This window comes from Loxodonta africana, chromosome 2 (genome assembly GCF_030014295.1).
Source record: "Loxodonta africana isolate mLoxAfr1 chromosome 2, mLoxAfr1.hap2, whole genome shotgun sequence".
Classification (NCBI taxonomy): Eukaryota; Metazoa; Chordata; class Mammalia; order Proboscidea; family Elephantidae; genus Loxodonta; species Loxodonta africana.
Window position 1 is genome coordinate 137,251,593 of NC_087343.1, and position 18,164 is coordinate 137,269,756.

Here is an 18,164-nt window from a genome sequence, read left to right on the forward strand (position 1 = left end):
GAACACCAAGGTCACACAATAACTATGAGCCCAAGAGACAGAAAGGGCCACATGAACCAGAGACTTACATTATCCTGAGACCAGAAGAACTAGGTGGTGCCCAGCCACAACCGATGATTGCCCTGACAGGGAGCACAACAGAGAACCCCTGAGGGAGCAGGAGATCAGTGGGATGCAGACCCCAAATTCTCATAAAAAGACCAGACTTAATGGCCTGACTGAAACTAGAAGAATCCCAGCAGTCATGGTCCTCAAACCTTCTGTTGTCCCAGGATAGGAACCATTCCCAAAGACTACTCATCAGACATGGATTGGAGTGGACAATGGGTTGGAGAGAGATGCTGATGAGGAGTGAGCCTCTTGTATCAGGTGGACACTTGAGACTGTGTTGGCATCTCCTGTCTGGAGGGGAGATGGGAGGGTAGAGAGGGTTAGAAACTGGCAAAACGGTCACAAAAGGAGAGACTGGAAGGAGGGAGCGGGCTGACTCATTGGGGGAGAGTAAATGGGAGTATGTGGTAAGGTATATATAAGTTTGTATGTGAGAGACTGACTTGATTTGTAAACTTTCACTTAAAGCACAATAACTTAAAGCACGATAAATTTTTTTTAAAAAAATTAATAAGGAAAAAATAGAAGAACATTTCCAATCTTTGATTCCATCTTTTTTAAGACTGAAACTCATGCGTTATGGCCCAAATTATACATGATGTCAGGCGTACCTTGTCAGGATATCTCGACTCCCCAAAACAGTTTTACATTTCTCATAAAACTCTCCTCTCCCTCCCAACTCTGATATGAATTCATTAGACAGAAATCCTCTTTCTTCCCTTTCTCTGCCTCAGTGAGAGAGGCTACTGATGTTTACTTTTACCTAAAAGATAACCTTAAATCCTAATGAAGAGTCTTAAAGAAATAGACCTTGTCTCTCTCTCTCTCTTTTTTTTTTGTAAGATATTAAAACTAACATTAAATAAAATATTAATGAAGTAGAACTGTCATGAAGAAGACAGTCTTGTAAAATAGAATAACAATGAGATTATGGAAGTTAATTTTAAACACACACTTCTCATTCCCACCCAAAAAGTCGAAATTCAGTATCAAGGGCAATATTTTACTAGAATATAGTTGATAATTGTCTTTTTTCCTTTGTCGTTGACTTTCTTTTTCTTTTTACAGTGGAAATTTTTGGGTGCTACATTTCTAATCATGCAGAAGAATAAGTCTAAAGGGTCTATACAATATTGCTTTACTTGGGATTCAAATGAGTCTCTGTACATATGTACTCAAAAATGGGGCATCTTTCTAAACTTGTGCATGTATGTGCCTGCATGCACACATATCCACATGGAAGACAAAGAGACGTTTTCTAGAACCACATAAGAAATGGAAAACAATGTCATCTGCTTTTCAGGCATTTCTGTACAAATTGCTAAATACGGGTAACTTTCTCTCCAGAATACCACCCGGGAAAAGATCTATTTAGAGGTGCACCTGATCTATGCCATGGTATTTTCTATCACGTCATATGCCCGCGAAGGCCAGGCAATGAATAAGGAAGACTGAAGAAGAATTGATGCCTTTGAATTATGATGTTGGCGAAGAATCTTGAATATACCGTGGACCACCAAAAGAACAAACAAACCTGTCTTGGAACAGGTACAGCCGGAATGCTCCTTAGAAGCAAGGATGGCATGACTTTGTTTCATATACTAGGATGTGTTATCAGGAGGGACCTGTCCCTGGACAAGGACATCATGCTTGGTAAAGTAGAGGGTCACCAAAAAGAAGGAACACCCTCAACGAGATGGATTGACACAGTAGCTGCAACAATGGGTTCAAGTGTAACAACGATTATGAAGATGGTACAGGACCGGGAGGTGTTTTGCTCTGTTGAACACAGTCTCTGTGAGTAGGAACTGAACGAACTGCACCTAAAAACAATTACATTACGTGCAAAAATCTCAGGTAGAGTTAGAATGTGGCTTTGTACATATGTATAGTACCCACTGGTGATTGGATTTACAATCTTACATTATTATTTTGCAAAATATATCTTACATACTATTTCAAACAAAAACAGCAAAAAAACTCATTTTGGAGCTTAAGGAATGCCAAAATGGAATGCAGTATCCTACAAAAAAAAAAAAAAAAAAAAAAAACCAACAAATGTATGAAACAGCCTTACTAAAGGGAGTGGGAGTTGGGGTAATGCTGACTTAAGTAACTTGGAAATGAGTGGAGACTGTAAGACTAAAAGCAAAATGAAGTGTATATAAGCATTGTTTTCTACTTGATTGTTTCTCAGTGAAGTAGAAGTCAACAATTCTGATACCACTATACAGCTATATTGCAACTGCACAATTAAGTAAATGGATGGTGGATGTGGGAGCCTGGCTTCTCAGTGTTGCAATGAGAGTTTGTAGATTAGCAAAGAGAGGAGGTGAAATGTTCCATATGGCAATGCATTAAAGATGGAGATATCAGTATAAATTCATGTTTAGCTTAACAGAAAGGTGTTTCTGTATAGAAATATTTGCAGATACATATACATACACAAGTTAGTATATACACATATATTTCCTTGTTCTTTTAGCTAAGAGGGCCTAGAAGCAATAAAACCCCAGGTGCGAAGAGCACATGTGGCAGCCAGATCTTGGATTCTAATACCGTTCACCATAAAGGAAACCAGGGCCCCCAGGAGAAATACCTGTTGCTGGACTGGGGCAGGAAAAATACAAGAGGAACCTGGAGCATCTTGTAGTGTTATAAAGTAAGTAAGTGCTAAAAAACAACAACAAACAAAACAGGGCCACGATGATGGTGCTACGGTGACACAGTGTCCAATCAAAGAGCTCTCAATGGCTTAGTTGGAAAAATTTGAGCAACATAACAAAGCAGGATTGGTTTACATGCCATAGTATAAAATAAATATACTATGGATTCACAAGTTCACAGTAATATAAATACATGATGAAAAAAATAAATAAATGGGAAAGAATAGACAAATATATACAGAACCAGAAGTAGGGAGTGGGGAGAAGGTTTGACTACAAAGGAACAGCATGAGAGAATGCTTGGAGTGATAGAACTGTTCTATATCACGGCTGTGGTGGTGGATACATGACTATATGCACTTGTCAGACCTCATCAAACTGTAACACCACAGAGAGTGAATTTTAGTTTGCATAGTTAAAAACATTCAACCAAGATGTTGAGGAAACCCAGAATGGAACAGAGATGGCAACAAATGAACCTAAATGTATTACAAATTAATAACAAAACCACATTGGTAAAGGTGGGGGAAGAAAAGAAGTAATGTAATTTACTTCATAAAATTATGACTTTGATTGGATTCTGTGAGACTAAAGACAAGTACGCAAGAATAAAAAATATGTGAGCTCTGAAATATGGCTTATGCTTATCTATCAAATGTGTATCCTAGAAGGGCTCCCTCTATTTGGAGGTGGAGAGACACTGCTTACTTGTGAAGCCACATCCATAAATGCTGTATGGGGAAATGGTGGCTTTGCATAGAATATTGGGAAGAAAAATTAATGAACCTGTATTTTATCATGGTATAGGAAAGAACATATAGGCATAAAAGCAATGGAATCATGCATATAGCAAAATATCAATAAGTTAATTCTATTCTAAACTGTAATTAAATGAAATACTACAAGACCTTGAAAATACATTAAATTAATTTAAGAAGCATATTTTCTTCTTTGAAATTACCAGTGTGCACTATCAGATTAAGTGTCCCTAATCATTCTGAAATTCTGAATCTGTTTAGTTTTATTTAACTTTGTATTTCAAATGTTGTGTACAAGGAAAACAAAAAACAGAACAAAATGCCCCAGCATATCAACTGGTGTTCCATCTGGGTAAAGGTTTATAGGTAAACTTTTTTTTTTATTTTTCTGTGTTTTCCAACCTTTTACAATTTTCAGACAAAAATAATAAATGTTTTCAAGGATAAGTTGTAAGTATTTTTAAAAGGATCCCTAGTGAATCAATTTTAGAATAAAATTTCCAAAAAAAGTCTTTTAAAAATTGTATAATGTAAACGCTTAATGCATACATCATCTATTTTCATAATTGCTCACACCTTGTTATTTCCAACATATTTCTTTACCCCATTTCCAAACAAATGTTCCGAACAAACTTTCCAGCAATATTCTTGCTAGTAATATGGAGAGATATGTTCCTAGATAAGGTTTTCAATAACAGTAAGCAGTTTTTATTAGTTTTCAGAAAAAATCTCTGGAATCATAACTACTTCTGAGAGACCCATTCACGGTGAGGGAACAATAAGATCTCCCTCTCTCCCTATTCCAAGTTTGCCTTTATTACATTTCCATGGCATTATATTTTTCTAGAACGAACAAATGTTACTTAGGATTCCCAAAATTTGAATTGAGCCCTACCTGTACTACAATCTCAAGTTTACAGAAGCAAAGAAAAAAACAACACGTCGATCTTAAGAATGCTGTGGGAAAACCAAGTAGATCCTCAGTTTACCCGTTGCTATTGAGTAGATTCTGACTCATAGCGATCCTATAGAACAGAGGACAGCCCCACAGAGTTTCCGAGACTATAATCTTTTATGGAAACAGACTGCCTCATCTTTCTCCCTTGAGGCAGCTGGTGGGTTTTAACCACTGATGTTTTGGTTAGCAGCCGAGCATTTAACCATTGCATCACCAGGGCTCTTTGGTTTACTCTCTGGCAACAGAGAAAAGCTTGAACTATCCTAAATTCAGATCCTAGATAAGCTTTTATGTAGAGTTCAAGGTATTAGTGTGATGCTTTCATTTACACCAGGAGACATCAATACTGGAAAAAAATTAATAACAAAAATAAATAAATTCATAATAAACAAATAAACTGGAAAATCATAATATACTAAAATCAGACCCTATAAGGAATTGTATAGATATATTTTATATGTGGCAAATGGTTGCATATAAGAAAAAGGCAAAATTTTTGAGCAGGAAGGAACTCTGAGATCTTCAGGCCTAATCTCTTCAATTTACAGATGTATTAGATATTCCCCATTCCTCTCCACCCTTCTCTAACTTGCTCTGTGCCTCAGGATGTTGTTCTCCTGGATGACAATGAGAAGACTTGTTTTTCGTACTAGCTTTATGTTTGAACAGTGAGTCTCTAGCTGGAGATCAGAGAGTGGGAAGAGAAAGAGGCTGGGATACTTATTCCCCTAGCTCTCTCCCTGCTGAGGCAGCTAGCTATTTGTGGAGGTGTTACTCTACCAAAGGCCACAACTGCTGTAGAGCCATCTGATAGCTCTCTGCTCTAGCCCCTTCAAGCCTATGGGGAGGGATAACTGTCCTCTCTTGCTAGCCATAAGCTTATTCATCCTACCTCATTGGTTTCCATTAACTCTTTAAATAATCCTTTATTAAACTATTGTTAATTACCACTTTTGAGTGCATAGTTTTCTACCCAGGAGACAGGCTAATATGAAAGATGAAATTTTTAAGTCTTATAGAGATAAAAGTGTAAAGACTGATTTAATTTGAATACATTTATTATCTGCCTGTGGTCTCACAAAAGCAAGGAATTTTATCATAGCTAGAATAAACGTGAAATCTTTGCAAAATGTCACCTTGAAGACTTAGGTACACTTGACCCAAGCCATGGTGTTTTCAATTGCCTCATATGCGTGTGAAAGCTGGACAATGAATAAGGAAGACCGAAGAAGAATTGACACCTTTGAATTGTTGTGTTGGCGAAGAATGTTGAATATATCATGGATTTCCAAAAGAATGAACAAATCTGTCTTGGAAGAAGTGCAACCAGAATGCTCCTTAGAAGCAAAGATGGAAAACTATGTTTTACATACTTCATAAGTGTTATCAGGAGGGATCAGTCCCTGAAGAAGGACATCATGCTTGGTAAAGTAGACAGTGAGGGAAAAAGAGGAAGACCCTCAGCAAGATGAATTGACAAAGTGGTTTCAACAGTGGGCTCAAGCATAACAATGATTGTGAGGATGGTGCAGGACTGGTCAGTGTTTCGTTCTGTTGTTCGTAGGGTCACTATAAGCTGGAACTGACTCAATGGCACCTAACCACAACAACACAATGAATGTGTCCTCCAAAGTACTGGATCAAAAAATAAAAGTTTTCAGTGTATAATAGAACAAGTATTGTTCCTACTTGTTCCACTTTAATAAAATTCCAAACAAAAGGAAAAAGAAAACTCTAGGCATTGCTCACAAAGATTCTTCAAGCAAGACAGTCAGGAAGATTCATGTATTGCTTTTCACTGGGTACCCTACTGCCTTAAATTTAAGATAACTGGTCATAGTGACACAGGTTAGTGGAAGAGTCTAAACGAGAATTAAACCCTTTCCAACTCACATTCTCTGAAATTCGTTCCAGGGACTGGTAATCATAGACAACAGAGAAGATGTTATGAGTAACTAAATTATCCTTCCAAATTGCATAGACATATGGAATGGAGAGAAGAGAAACTTAGAAAATGGATAAGAACAGTAAAGAATGAAAAGGTGAGTTAAAAAGCAGCACAGAGACCTTGCTAGCTGTAAAATTTTTCCATACTTCTTGCCAAATCTGGCCTCAAGTAAGTCAAAAGGAACATGAGCTATGTCTTAATCCTCAGATTCATAGAGAAAAATGAAAGCCTGGGAAATACACAGTACAAACAAAACCACAATGGCCATGGGGATGCTTGCTGAGATCAAGGAGAAATATCAAGAACACATTGGCTGCTTTAATTTTCCTACATCATTGCCAAACCCAGAACCTGTGTGTAGCAATTTGAGCTGCCTTAGTAGCATTCCTTTTTACTACGCTTTAGATAATATTTTAGCAACAGCTCAAAAAAGCCCAAGTATTCAACCAAATTTCTGAATGAATAGCTATGCCATTTTCTTAACATCAAGAATACAATATTGTATTATTCTCAAGACAGTGCTTGTCCATTTTGATCAACTCAAGTTATTTCTGTGGGGGCAAACAGATTACACATACTAACTGTAAGCACTAACATTTTCATAAATTGATAGTTTTCTTGCTGAAAAAATTTAAAAATCTCATTATGTATTTTGCTTCCCTTAAGGTGTAAAGATAATACATACTTCTGTTTATCCCTGATATTTCTTTATGAAACTGTTTACATTTTGCTTATTTTTATGTCTGCTCTAGGAAAAAAAAAAAAGAATGATTATATCAGCATCTCAGTGTGTGACTGTGTAACTCTTGAGGGTGTTACACTCCTAACACTGTCCTTTGATTCTTTCCAAATTACAAACTCAACTGCCCACTACATGTCCTGAGTTATCTCTGTCCCAGATCTTTCAAGAAACTTTGTGGGTAAAGAAAACCTGGGCAGAAAAAATGAGACCAAGTATCATCATGCCTATGAACCTGAGACTGTGGCCTCTGAATCCAGTCATTATGTGACATTAAAAATGTGACATTTTAGTGGGAAGAAGAGTAAAGTCTGCTAAAATATTAAAGCCAGTTGGGTATTTTTCTTTCCCTTCCATAAATTTAAATTTAGAACTCAGAGAAGAATGAGCTATCAGATTCCTGCTTGGCACATCAGAGTTAAAGACCAGAGGCCTAGAATTGTTTAATCTATTCCAGATGTTAGGAACAATAGTAGGAATAAATGGAAAGAAGTTTTGAATAATGTATTGCTACAATGAAAAGAATATTAGAAGATTTTTCTTTTATGCAAAACAAAAAATAATGCATATTGTGATGGCTAAAGTTCTGTGTCAATTTGACTAGGCCATGATTCTCAGCAGTCTGGCAGATAATGTAATCATCCTCCATTTTGTGCTCTGATGTGAGCAGCCAATCTGTTGAAAGGGGATTTTCCTTGGGGGTGTGACCTGCATCCTATATATATGGATGTCCTGGTGAATCTCACCCTCTCTAGATCCTGTGCCTGACTCATCATCCTCTGGTCTCTGGTTCTTGGGATGTGACCCAGCAGCCTGCCATCTGACCTGCCGATTTTAAATTCATCAGCCCCTGCTTCCACGCAAGTCAGGAGAAACCTACAGCCTGACACCTGACCCACAGATTTGAGACTTGCCAGTCTCCACAACTGCATGAGCCCTTTCCTTGAAATAAATCTTTCTATAGGTATATATTTTATTTGTACAATTCACAGGTTTTGCTCCTCTAGGGAACCCAGCCTAAGACATTGGGTACCAGGAATGGAGTGTTGCTCTAACAAATACCTAAAATGTAGGAGTGGTTTTGGAAGTGGGCAATGAGCAGAGGCTGAAAGAATTTTAAGGTGCCTAAAAGCCTAGATTGTCTTGAAAAGACTGTTGGTGGAGTTATGGATGTTAAGGGCAGCTCTAGTGGGGGCTCAGAAAGCAATGAAAAGAGCTATATAGAAAGTATCTATCATCTTAGGGAATACGTATGGCACCAGCAACAGAATGTTGCTAGAAATGTGGACGTTAAATGTGCTTCTGGTAAGGCTTTAGAAGAAAATGATGAACATATTGGACAATGGAGGAAGGATGATGCTTTTTATGCAGTGGCAAAGGACTTCTCTGAATTATGTTCAAATATTTGGTGGAAGGTAGAATTGTAAGTGATGAACTTGGATATCTGGCTGATGAGATTTCTAAGCAAGATCTTAAAGCGGTTGCATGATTTCTCCTTGTCATTTACAGTAAAATGGTAGAGGAAAGAGATGGACTTAAAAATCAAATGTGCAAAATGAAAACAGAACTTAAAGATTTGGGAAATTCTGCAGTAAAAACTAAAGACTAGTGTCCTAGAATGTTCACAAAGGACATGGCTACATAATCTTGTTAAAAGCATTAGCCTGTGACTGATGGATCTAACCAACTACTGGAGCAGAAAACCCATCAGCTTAGCCTGAAGGGTACAGAGAAAGAACAAAAGGAAAGAACTTTGTGTCTGTCTTTTGGAATTCTACAGGCAGGAAATAGGACAAAGGAGCTACATTTGCTGTCCTCCAAGAAAAGGAAAGGACTGTCCCTGGAGAAGCTTGGAGATCAGCAGAACTGTTGAAAGGAGCACAGGAAGCAGGGTCTTCTTGGTTTCAAATGCTGGAGCCAAGTCCTCCTGAATATCAAAGGGTAGGACCACAGCCTCCTAGGTTTCAAAGAGTTGTACCAAGGGGATGAGGCCACCACTTAAAGCTGAGAGGATGGGGCTACCTTGGCCAATGGGCAAAAGAAAGGAACAAGCCACGGCTGAGGGAGTGGGGTTGTCACTCAGAAGGACTAGGAGACTGAGGCCACTCAAAGCTGAGGGAGGAGAGTTGCCATCCCAGTGAGCCTGGAATGCAGAGCTGAAGCCCAGGGCTGAAGGTCTAAAAAAAACAGAATTCAGAGGGGATGGCCAACACCCAGAGTTCGTAGGGTAGGGCCTTTGCCTAGATGGTCTCAAAGAACGGAGGATTATTTTCAAGACTTGAGAGCTAATGCAATTTGTTCTGCTGGGTTTTGGACTTGCTTGGTGCCTGTTATCCCTTCTTTCCCTTCAATTTCTCCCATTTGTAATGGCAATGTCTACCTTGTGCCTGTTCTACCATTGTCCTTTGGAAGTAGATTGCTTGTTTTCTAGATTTCACAGGTTCATAGATGAAGGGGAATTTTACCTCAGGATGGAATATAACTAAAATCTCACCCTTATTTGATTTAGATGCTTCAGAAGATGAGACTTTTGGACTTGGAATTGATTTAAGACTTTTGTGATGATGTGATGTGGCAAATGCATTTTGCATGTGGCAAGGATATGAATTTTTGTGGGCCAAAAGGTGGAATATTATGGACTGAATTATGACTCTCCAAAAATGTGTTACAAATCCTAACCTCTATGCCTGTGGTTATAATTCCATTTGGAAATGAGTTGTCTTTGTTATGTTGATGAGCCAGGATTAGCGTAGCGTGTATCTTGAGTTAACCTCTTTTGAGATTAAAATAAAAAATAAATACAACCACTGTCCTCGAGTTGATTCCGACTTATAGTGACCCGATAGGACAAAGTAGAACTTTCCCATGGGGTTTCCGAGGAGCAGCTAGTGGATTCAAACTGCTGACTTTTTGGTTAGCAGCCAGATGCTTAACCACTGTACCACCAAGGGAGCAGAGTAGAGATGGGGCAACACAGGTGCCAAGCCACACAAAGATTGCCCAGCAGCAGAAGTTCAGAAGGTGCAAGGACCTTCCTCCAGAGCTGACAGAGCGAGAAAGACTTCCCCTAGAGCCAGTGCCCTGAATTAGGACTTCTAGCCTCCTAAACTGTGAGAAAATTAATTTTTGTTTATTAAACCCACCCATTTGCATTATTTATCTTGCAGCAGCACTAGAAAACTGAGACATATATTTAAAACTGTACAAAGATACTTCAATTTTACCACCTTAATGATCATCAAAGGAGTCCTGACGGCAGTAGTTAAGTGCTTGGCTGATTATCAAAACGTTGACGGTTCCGCTCACGAGCCACTCCAGGTGACTGACTGCTTCCCTAAAGATTTACAGCCTTATAAACCCTAAGGGACAGCTTTACTTTGTGTTACAGGGATGCTATGAGTCGGAACCAACTCACAGCAATAGGTTAACAATCACTATGCTCTAATAATCAATGCATAATACAAAACTAGACATTTTTCATTGAGTTAGAAAAAAAGATATGGACCCTCTAAAAATAAATATTTCTAATGCAGATTCTTGTTTCGCTTGCTTTAATCGCAGATGTTTAACTCTTTCACAAAGTTCTTTTTTTTTTTTTAGATTTGTATGTATTTAAAATTTACAGGCTTTTAGAACATGAGGTCACTCTTCATATTTTCTTTTCCACTGGAAAAGGAACCCTTTACACAAAATGTTAGCATCTACTGTTGGGTCCAGATCAATTTTTATTTTAGGTATTTCCATTCAATGCCAATGTCAGCATCAAACCCTAGCAGATCTTGAAATCTCTGGATACACTTTTCTTTCCTTGAGTTGATTTACTCAAAGTGATGGGAGTCAAAATAAATAGAAATTACCTTCTAGAAAGTTGTGAATCATTGTTAAATTCATTATTATTGAAATTCATTGATCTCTTCATATATTTACAAAGTCCATTTGCCTGTAATATTTACACATGTTGTTCTGTGAGTCTTTAATGGACTGTCAAGGTATAGTTTCTGTTGCTTCAGATAACAGGCTGTCCCCTGACTGTCAACAGCTTCAGTAGCCTAAGGTCGAGCATAGTCTATTTTGTGTGTTTTATTCTTAAAATATAGTGAACCATTGCCTGAACATACCACTTATGCAAGAGAAAAGACAGAAATTGAATTTCTAATAAATAAGACAATAACCTGAGATATGTGCAAGTTTGTTAATTTTATTTATAAATTATTTATGACAGAAAAATAAGAGAATAAATTAAATGTCCAAGACTATGGGGTTAATTAAATATAGTATTATGCCTCTTCATATTGTATACAGGACAGAAGTTGGAAAAATGTTATATAAGAATATTTATTGACATGCAATCATATTTTTCTACATTAACTTTCAAAAAAGTAAAAATATTATAAATACTGTGAAAGCAATCTAGGAAATGTACACATTAATGTCTATACGAATGATATTTATTTTTTGTGATGGCTTTTCTTGTCTTGTTATAGGAGCCCTGGTTATGCAGTGGTTAATGCTTGGCTACTAATGGAAGGCTTGGTTGTTCAAACCTGCCAGCTGCTCCATGGGAGAAAGATGTGAGTCTTCTTCCATAAATATTTACAGCCTTGGAAACCCTATGGGGCAGTTTTACTCTATCCCATAGTGTTGCTATGAGTAGGAATCGACAGGATGACAATGGGTTTGGTTTTCCTATCTTGTGCTTCTTTTTCTAATTTTCTTCAAGGAACATTTATCAATTTTATAAACAAAAGAAAATTAAAAAATTGAGACTGAAGTGGTTAATATCCTGGAATCCACTGTGTTTATTTTCTAATATTTGTTTATGATATTAGAACATGAGAAATCAAAGATACTAGGAACACACTTGGAACAAAACATTTATTAGGGGCAAGATTTTTATGCTTTCTGGTGGAGAAGAAAGGATATAGAGAATTTTGACAAATCTATAATATTGTTTGGAGGACAGTATAATGTGGCTTCCAAATCTTGCTTTAATGAAGCAATTTTTGCCCCTGTTGCAGGGAGTTGGCCCTCTCAGTGATTGCCTCAGCTTCAGAAAGCAGCCTTCCCCTATCTAAAGGGTCTTTATCCAAAGACTGATCCACTTGGGAGTATAAAGGCCATCTCTGTCCAACTCTGGAAAACTATGAAAAGCGACTCTGTCCAGAATGCGCCCTGGGGTTGGCTAAGATAATCGTTGGCCCTGCATCACAGCTCAGTCTCTACCATTGCTCATTGTTACTTTATTCCCACACCTTCTCAAGTGTTCATCTCAAGGGCATCCTCAAATTAAAAAAAAAAAAAAAGCATGTAAACACACTGTCTCAGAGTCTATGTCCCAGGGGACCCAAACTGAGTAAAAGAAAACAAAACAAATCTTCCGATTCTGGGCTAATATCAACATATTTTATTTTAATATACCTGTAGTATGTTTCAGCCCAGAAGAGAATATCCTACTTCTTGGAAATGTTCTCCTCAACATAAAATGAAGAATTGGCATGTCAAGATCTATAAAAGAATCTTATTAGAGTTGATATTTGTTTTGAAATTATAAAGTAGATTAGAGAGACTTATTATATTTAATCCTCCCAGTAAGTAGCACCATGATTATCTTCATCTATTCAAGAAATTTCTTGTGTACAGTAAAGTTTTCATTAATTCCTTAAATAGGGCCTGTACATTTCTTATTAATGATGCCATACAATATTTTAATGTTTTCATTGCAGTTGTGAATAAAATGTTCTAACTGTTGTATAGGTGAGTTTCTTATATTTGAGTTTTTAATTGATTACTTTTGTTAACTATCATCAATTCATATAGTTTTTCAGTTGATCTGTATTTGTTTTCATGTTAGATGGCCATGCCATCTACAAGTAATGACAGTTTTTATGTTTGTTTGCATGTATGTAAAAATATACCTATTTTTCTTTTCTTGATACATTCCTTAGACCTCCAGTACAATATAACATAGCAGTGATTGCAGATTTCTTAAACTTTACTCTTTTCAATATTAATAGTAACTCTTACACTTTTTTTTTTTTTAAACTGTCATTGCCATTGAGCTGATTGTGACTTATGGCAACCCCATATATGTCAGAGTAGAACTCTGCAATGAAGGGTTTTCAATGGCAGGTTTTTTGGAAGTAGTTCAGTAGACCTTTCTTTTGAGACACCTCTGAGTGGACTCGAATCACCAACCTTTTGGTTAGCAGCCAAATGTGCTGTTTGCACCACGTATGGACTCCATAAGCTATATAGAGCCAAAAAGCTATTGCCTTCAAGTTGATTCCAACTCATAGTGACCCTATAGGACAGAGCAGAACAGCCCCATAGAGCTTCCAAGGAGCACCTGGTGAATTTGAACTGCCAACCTTTTGGTTAGCAGGCACAGTACTTAACCACTACACCATCAGGGTTTCCATAAATTATATTCTGTTTGTTATATTTCTGGAGAATGACATTTACATGTTAATAAAACATCTTTCTGTTAGCTTGCTAAGCATTTGGTGTGTTTGTTTCCCCTAATAAATTTTATTTAATTTTTTGAAGTTCTTTAAGATTTTCAAATGTTTATTTCACATAATTGGCTAATAGGGTTAATTACAAAGTCTCTATATCCTTATGTTAAATCAACCTTGCATTCTATGATAAATTTAACTTGACCATTATTCATTATTATTTATTTATATCTGGCACTCAATATACTACCGTCTTACTGATGAGTTCTGTATCTAATTTCAGAAAAAAATATTTCTTTTTGTATACTTCACCTGTTCAATTTAATACCCTGATATGCTAGCCTAACAAAATATGTTGAGGATAATTCTGTTTGACTCTCCTCTAAAAAAGATAATCATTCGTTGAATGTTTGGTAAACTGACTTTAATATTTTCAGGATGTTTGACCAATTTTTCAATATTTAGTGAATTTATTTATACAAAATACATTTATAATATATTACATCTACATTTTCTATGTCTTTACATAGATTTTCATAATATCTTAACAACTTTTTTACCTAGTGTTTTGTTTTCTTTTTCAATTCTAAGATAGTTTGTGTCTTCTCTACTTTTTAATAATTAATCTGGACAATATGTATCTATTTTATAGATTAATATAAATTTTGGGTTTCTATTACTACTATTAATTTTTTCTTTTTCTTTTTTGTTCATTTTATTATTTGTCTAAATGCTGGAGCAATATATTGTTTAGTTTTTTTTTTTCCTAATATAGTTATTTATATATTTTCCTCCGAGTATCGCTAAGGGCAAATTTCACTGACATCCCCAAATGCCGTATACTACATGTTCTTATTATCATTATTAAATAGTTTTAAGTTTAAAGTTCAATTGCTTACTTAGCTAAGGAGATGTTTAGAAAGTTATCTTAAAATTTCTATGTGGGATAACTTATGAGGGGAGTGGGAGAAATATTTCTTTTGCTATGAAGTTCAGAAGTTATTTTGTTATAGTCAGAGGCTATGGCTTATCTTATGTTAGCTTGTTGGTATTTGTAGATTTTTCTTTGTGATTTATGCTGGGTAACATATTTTATTATTTTTCTACAAGTGACTGACAATAATTTTTACTTTTACTGATGATTTACAAACCTCTACATATCTACTGTACAGCAAGCTTGTAAACTGTATTAGAAATTTTCTCCATATCTTTACTAATCTTGTCAACTCAGGGGAAAGTGGGTAAACTGAATTCTAAATTTCTCTCTTTAAAATATTTTTATGTCTTATTTATGTCAAAGCCATGTTTTAGGCTTACTACACTTTTATCTTGGTGAATTATAACATAAATCCATTATCATGTGGATTGTTAACATAAAATAGCTTTCTTAGCCTCATTTCATAATTTCAATCATGAATTATTGTGTTCTCATTAATATTCCTACAATTAATCATTTACATGAACATTGTTTTTGTCTTCATTTCTAAGCTATCATCCCAGAATTATATGAGTCATTTTGTTTTTAGTGTGTCCCATTTAAAGAGCATAGGGTGACATATTATAGTTGCTTGTTCCTTACTCAACATGACAATCTCTGATGTTCTAATAGAAGAATTTTTTACATACCCACTTATTCTGATTAATGATTTGTAGTCATATTTTACATTTATTATTTATTTTCTATTCTTATTTATTCTCACATATTTTGGATTGCTGGTCTTTAAAAAAAAATTCTGTTTCTCCTGTGTTTTGGATGACTTGAAACCATATCTCTATTTTCTACTGATTATCCTAACTTTTTAACACAAAAAATTTTACATGTTCTCTCCTATTTGTATTTATTTTACCTTCAACTAATTATTTTTGTCTTTTACATTATGTGCGAAAATACTTTATGTTATCTGTAGTATTTACTAAGGATCTCTGGTTGCTCAGTGGTTAAGCACTTGGCCATTAACGCACCAGCTGCTCCACAGGCAAAAGACATGGCAATCTGCTTCCGTAAAGATTTATAGCCTTGAAAACCCTGTGGGTAGTTATATTCTGTCTTATAGGGTCGTTATGAGTTAGATTCAACTTGACAGGAATGAGTTTGATTTTTTTTTTTTTTTAAATATTGTTCGCTCTTTTTAGAGTTCTTTTTTTCCTCAGGACCTAATACTATCAATGAAAACTTTGAAACTAATCTAATACCTCTCCATTGTAGACCATGTTTACTTAAAAGATCTTCTATTCTTCAGATTTCTGAAAACATTTTCATAATGTACCTATAATGCGTTCTATTATTATAGAAGGTACCTTCTGTTACTCCTTTTTGGCAATTGTGAACACGTGCAATATCTCTTAAGCTTTAGGATATTTTATTCCATTTTTTCTTTGATTACTTTATTTCTTTTTATTACCTCTATCTTCTTTTTTTTGGAGCCAATACTAAACTTCTTAGCTAAATCTTCAATGTATTTCCCAGATCAATCTTCCACTTCTACTCTTTGTTTCATTATAATATTTAGTGCTTTATTGAAGTTGATTTAATTTTTTTTATTTCTGCAACCAAATTTAAAATTTTTAAGATGTTATTCTTCTTAGTAGTAGTTTGTTCTTGTTTTGTGGATATTATATCTCTTATCTTTCAGAGGTTATTATAACTGTTTAAAGCATTTTTTATTAAATTATGTTTTCTTAAACCAAAAGAAACCAAACCATCGAGTGGATTCCAACTCATAGTGACCCTACAGGACAGAGTAGAACTGCGCCATAGGGTTCCCAAGGAATGCCTCATGGATTTGAATTCTGACCTTCTGGTTAGCAGTCAAAGTCTTAACCACTACGCCACCATTGTTTCCTATGTTTACTTAGGGCATTGAATTTTTATCTGATGCTTTTCTTTCAAACTTGGTTCCCTTCAGACTTATTTTATTGCTTACTGTTTATTAATATTTAAATTAGGAAAACTTGTTAGCTTGCTGGAGGTTACAAGAGAAAATCTAAGAGAAAATAAACTGTTTTCTTTTAATAATATTTTAATATCTAATATATTTTACAGAATATATATATATATATGAAATTTATAAGTTTATTACACATAACCAAAGTAAACTTTTCATTAAGACAGTGCAGTGCAAATGATTACTTTTGTGTGTGGTCTTTCTAGCCATAGTCTTGTAATTCCCACCCAGACGACTGAGCGGGACTGTGTGATAAGGTAATTGTGTCCCACTGTGGAGTTTGCTTAGTTTTCCCTTCAAAGGGAGCCAGTTCCAGAGCAGATAGGAGAATACCAGCACCACTAAAAAAGAGCAGTCAGGAGTCAGCACGTCCTTTAGACCTGGGATCCCTGCGCTGAGGAACTGGACTCAGGAAACAGAGAGTAAACTGTAACCTTGAAGGGGGTGAGAAGCAGTGGCAGGAGAGACCCAGCAGCAGAGACCCAGCGGCAGGAGACAGTGAGGTGGGTTTCCTGGTCCATGGAGAGAGAAAGCTGAGTGCCTTTGGGGAGAGGCCTAGGCCCAAGGAGATGCATCCTTGCAAGCATGGTTGGGAAGAAGCTGTCCTGATTGAAGTACTATTTCCTGAATGTTCTTGAACTTGAATTATAACTGTTACTTCCCTAATAAACCCCGTAATTGTGCGAATTGACAGCGAGTTCTGTGTGGCTGTTGCAATGAATTATCGAACCCAGAAGAGGATGCAGTGTGAGAGGCGATTGGTGTCAGAATTTGTAAAGATGGTGGAGAGAGACACTACTTGATTTTAGAATATATTATACCACCACAGTAGTCAAAATAGCCAGGTACTGGTACAACAACAGATACATAGACCAATGGAACAGGATTGAGAATCCAGACATAAACTGATCCACATATAAGCAGATGATATTTGACAAAGGGCCAAAGTCAGTTAAATGTGGAAAAGACAGTCTTTTTAACAAATGGTGCTGGCATAACTGGATATCCACCTACAAAAAAATGAAACAAGACCCATACCTCAAACCATGCACAAAAACGAACTCAAAATGGATCAAAGACCTAAATATAAAATCTAAAATGATAAAGATCATGGAAAAAAAAATAAAGACAATGCTAGGAGCCCTAATATATGGCATAAATACCATACAAAACTTTACTAACAATGCCATAGAGAAACCAGATAACTGGGAGCTCCTAAAAATCAAACACCTATGCTCAAAGACTTCACCAAAAGAGTAAAAAGATTACCTATAGTCTTGGACGGCAGCAGGTTTCAGGCAGGTATAGTCTGGGGAAAAGTTTTTAGCTATGACATTTCTGATCAGTGCCTGATCTCTAAAATCTGCATGGTGCTGCAAAAACCCAACTACAAAAAAGACAAATAACCCAATTAAAAAATCAGCAAAGTATATGGACAGATGCTTCACTAAAGAAGACATTCAGGTGGCTTAACAGATACATGAGGAAATGCTCACTATCCTTAGCCATTAGAGAAATGCAAATCAAAACTACAATGAGATTCCATCTCACTCCAACAAGGCTGGCATTAATCCAAAAAACACA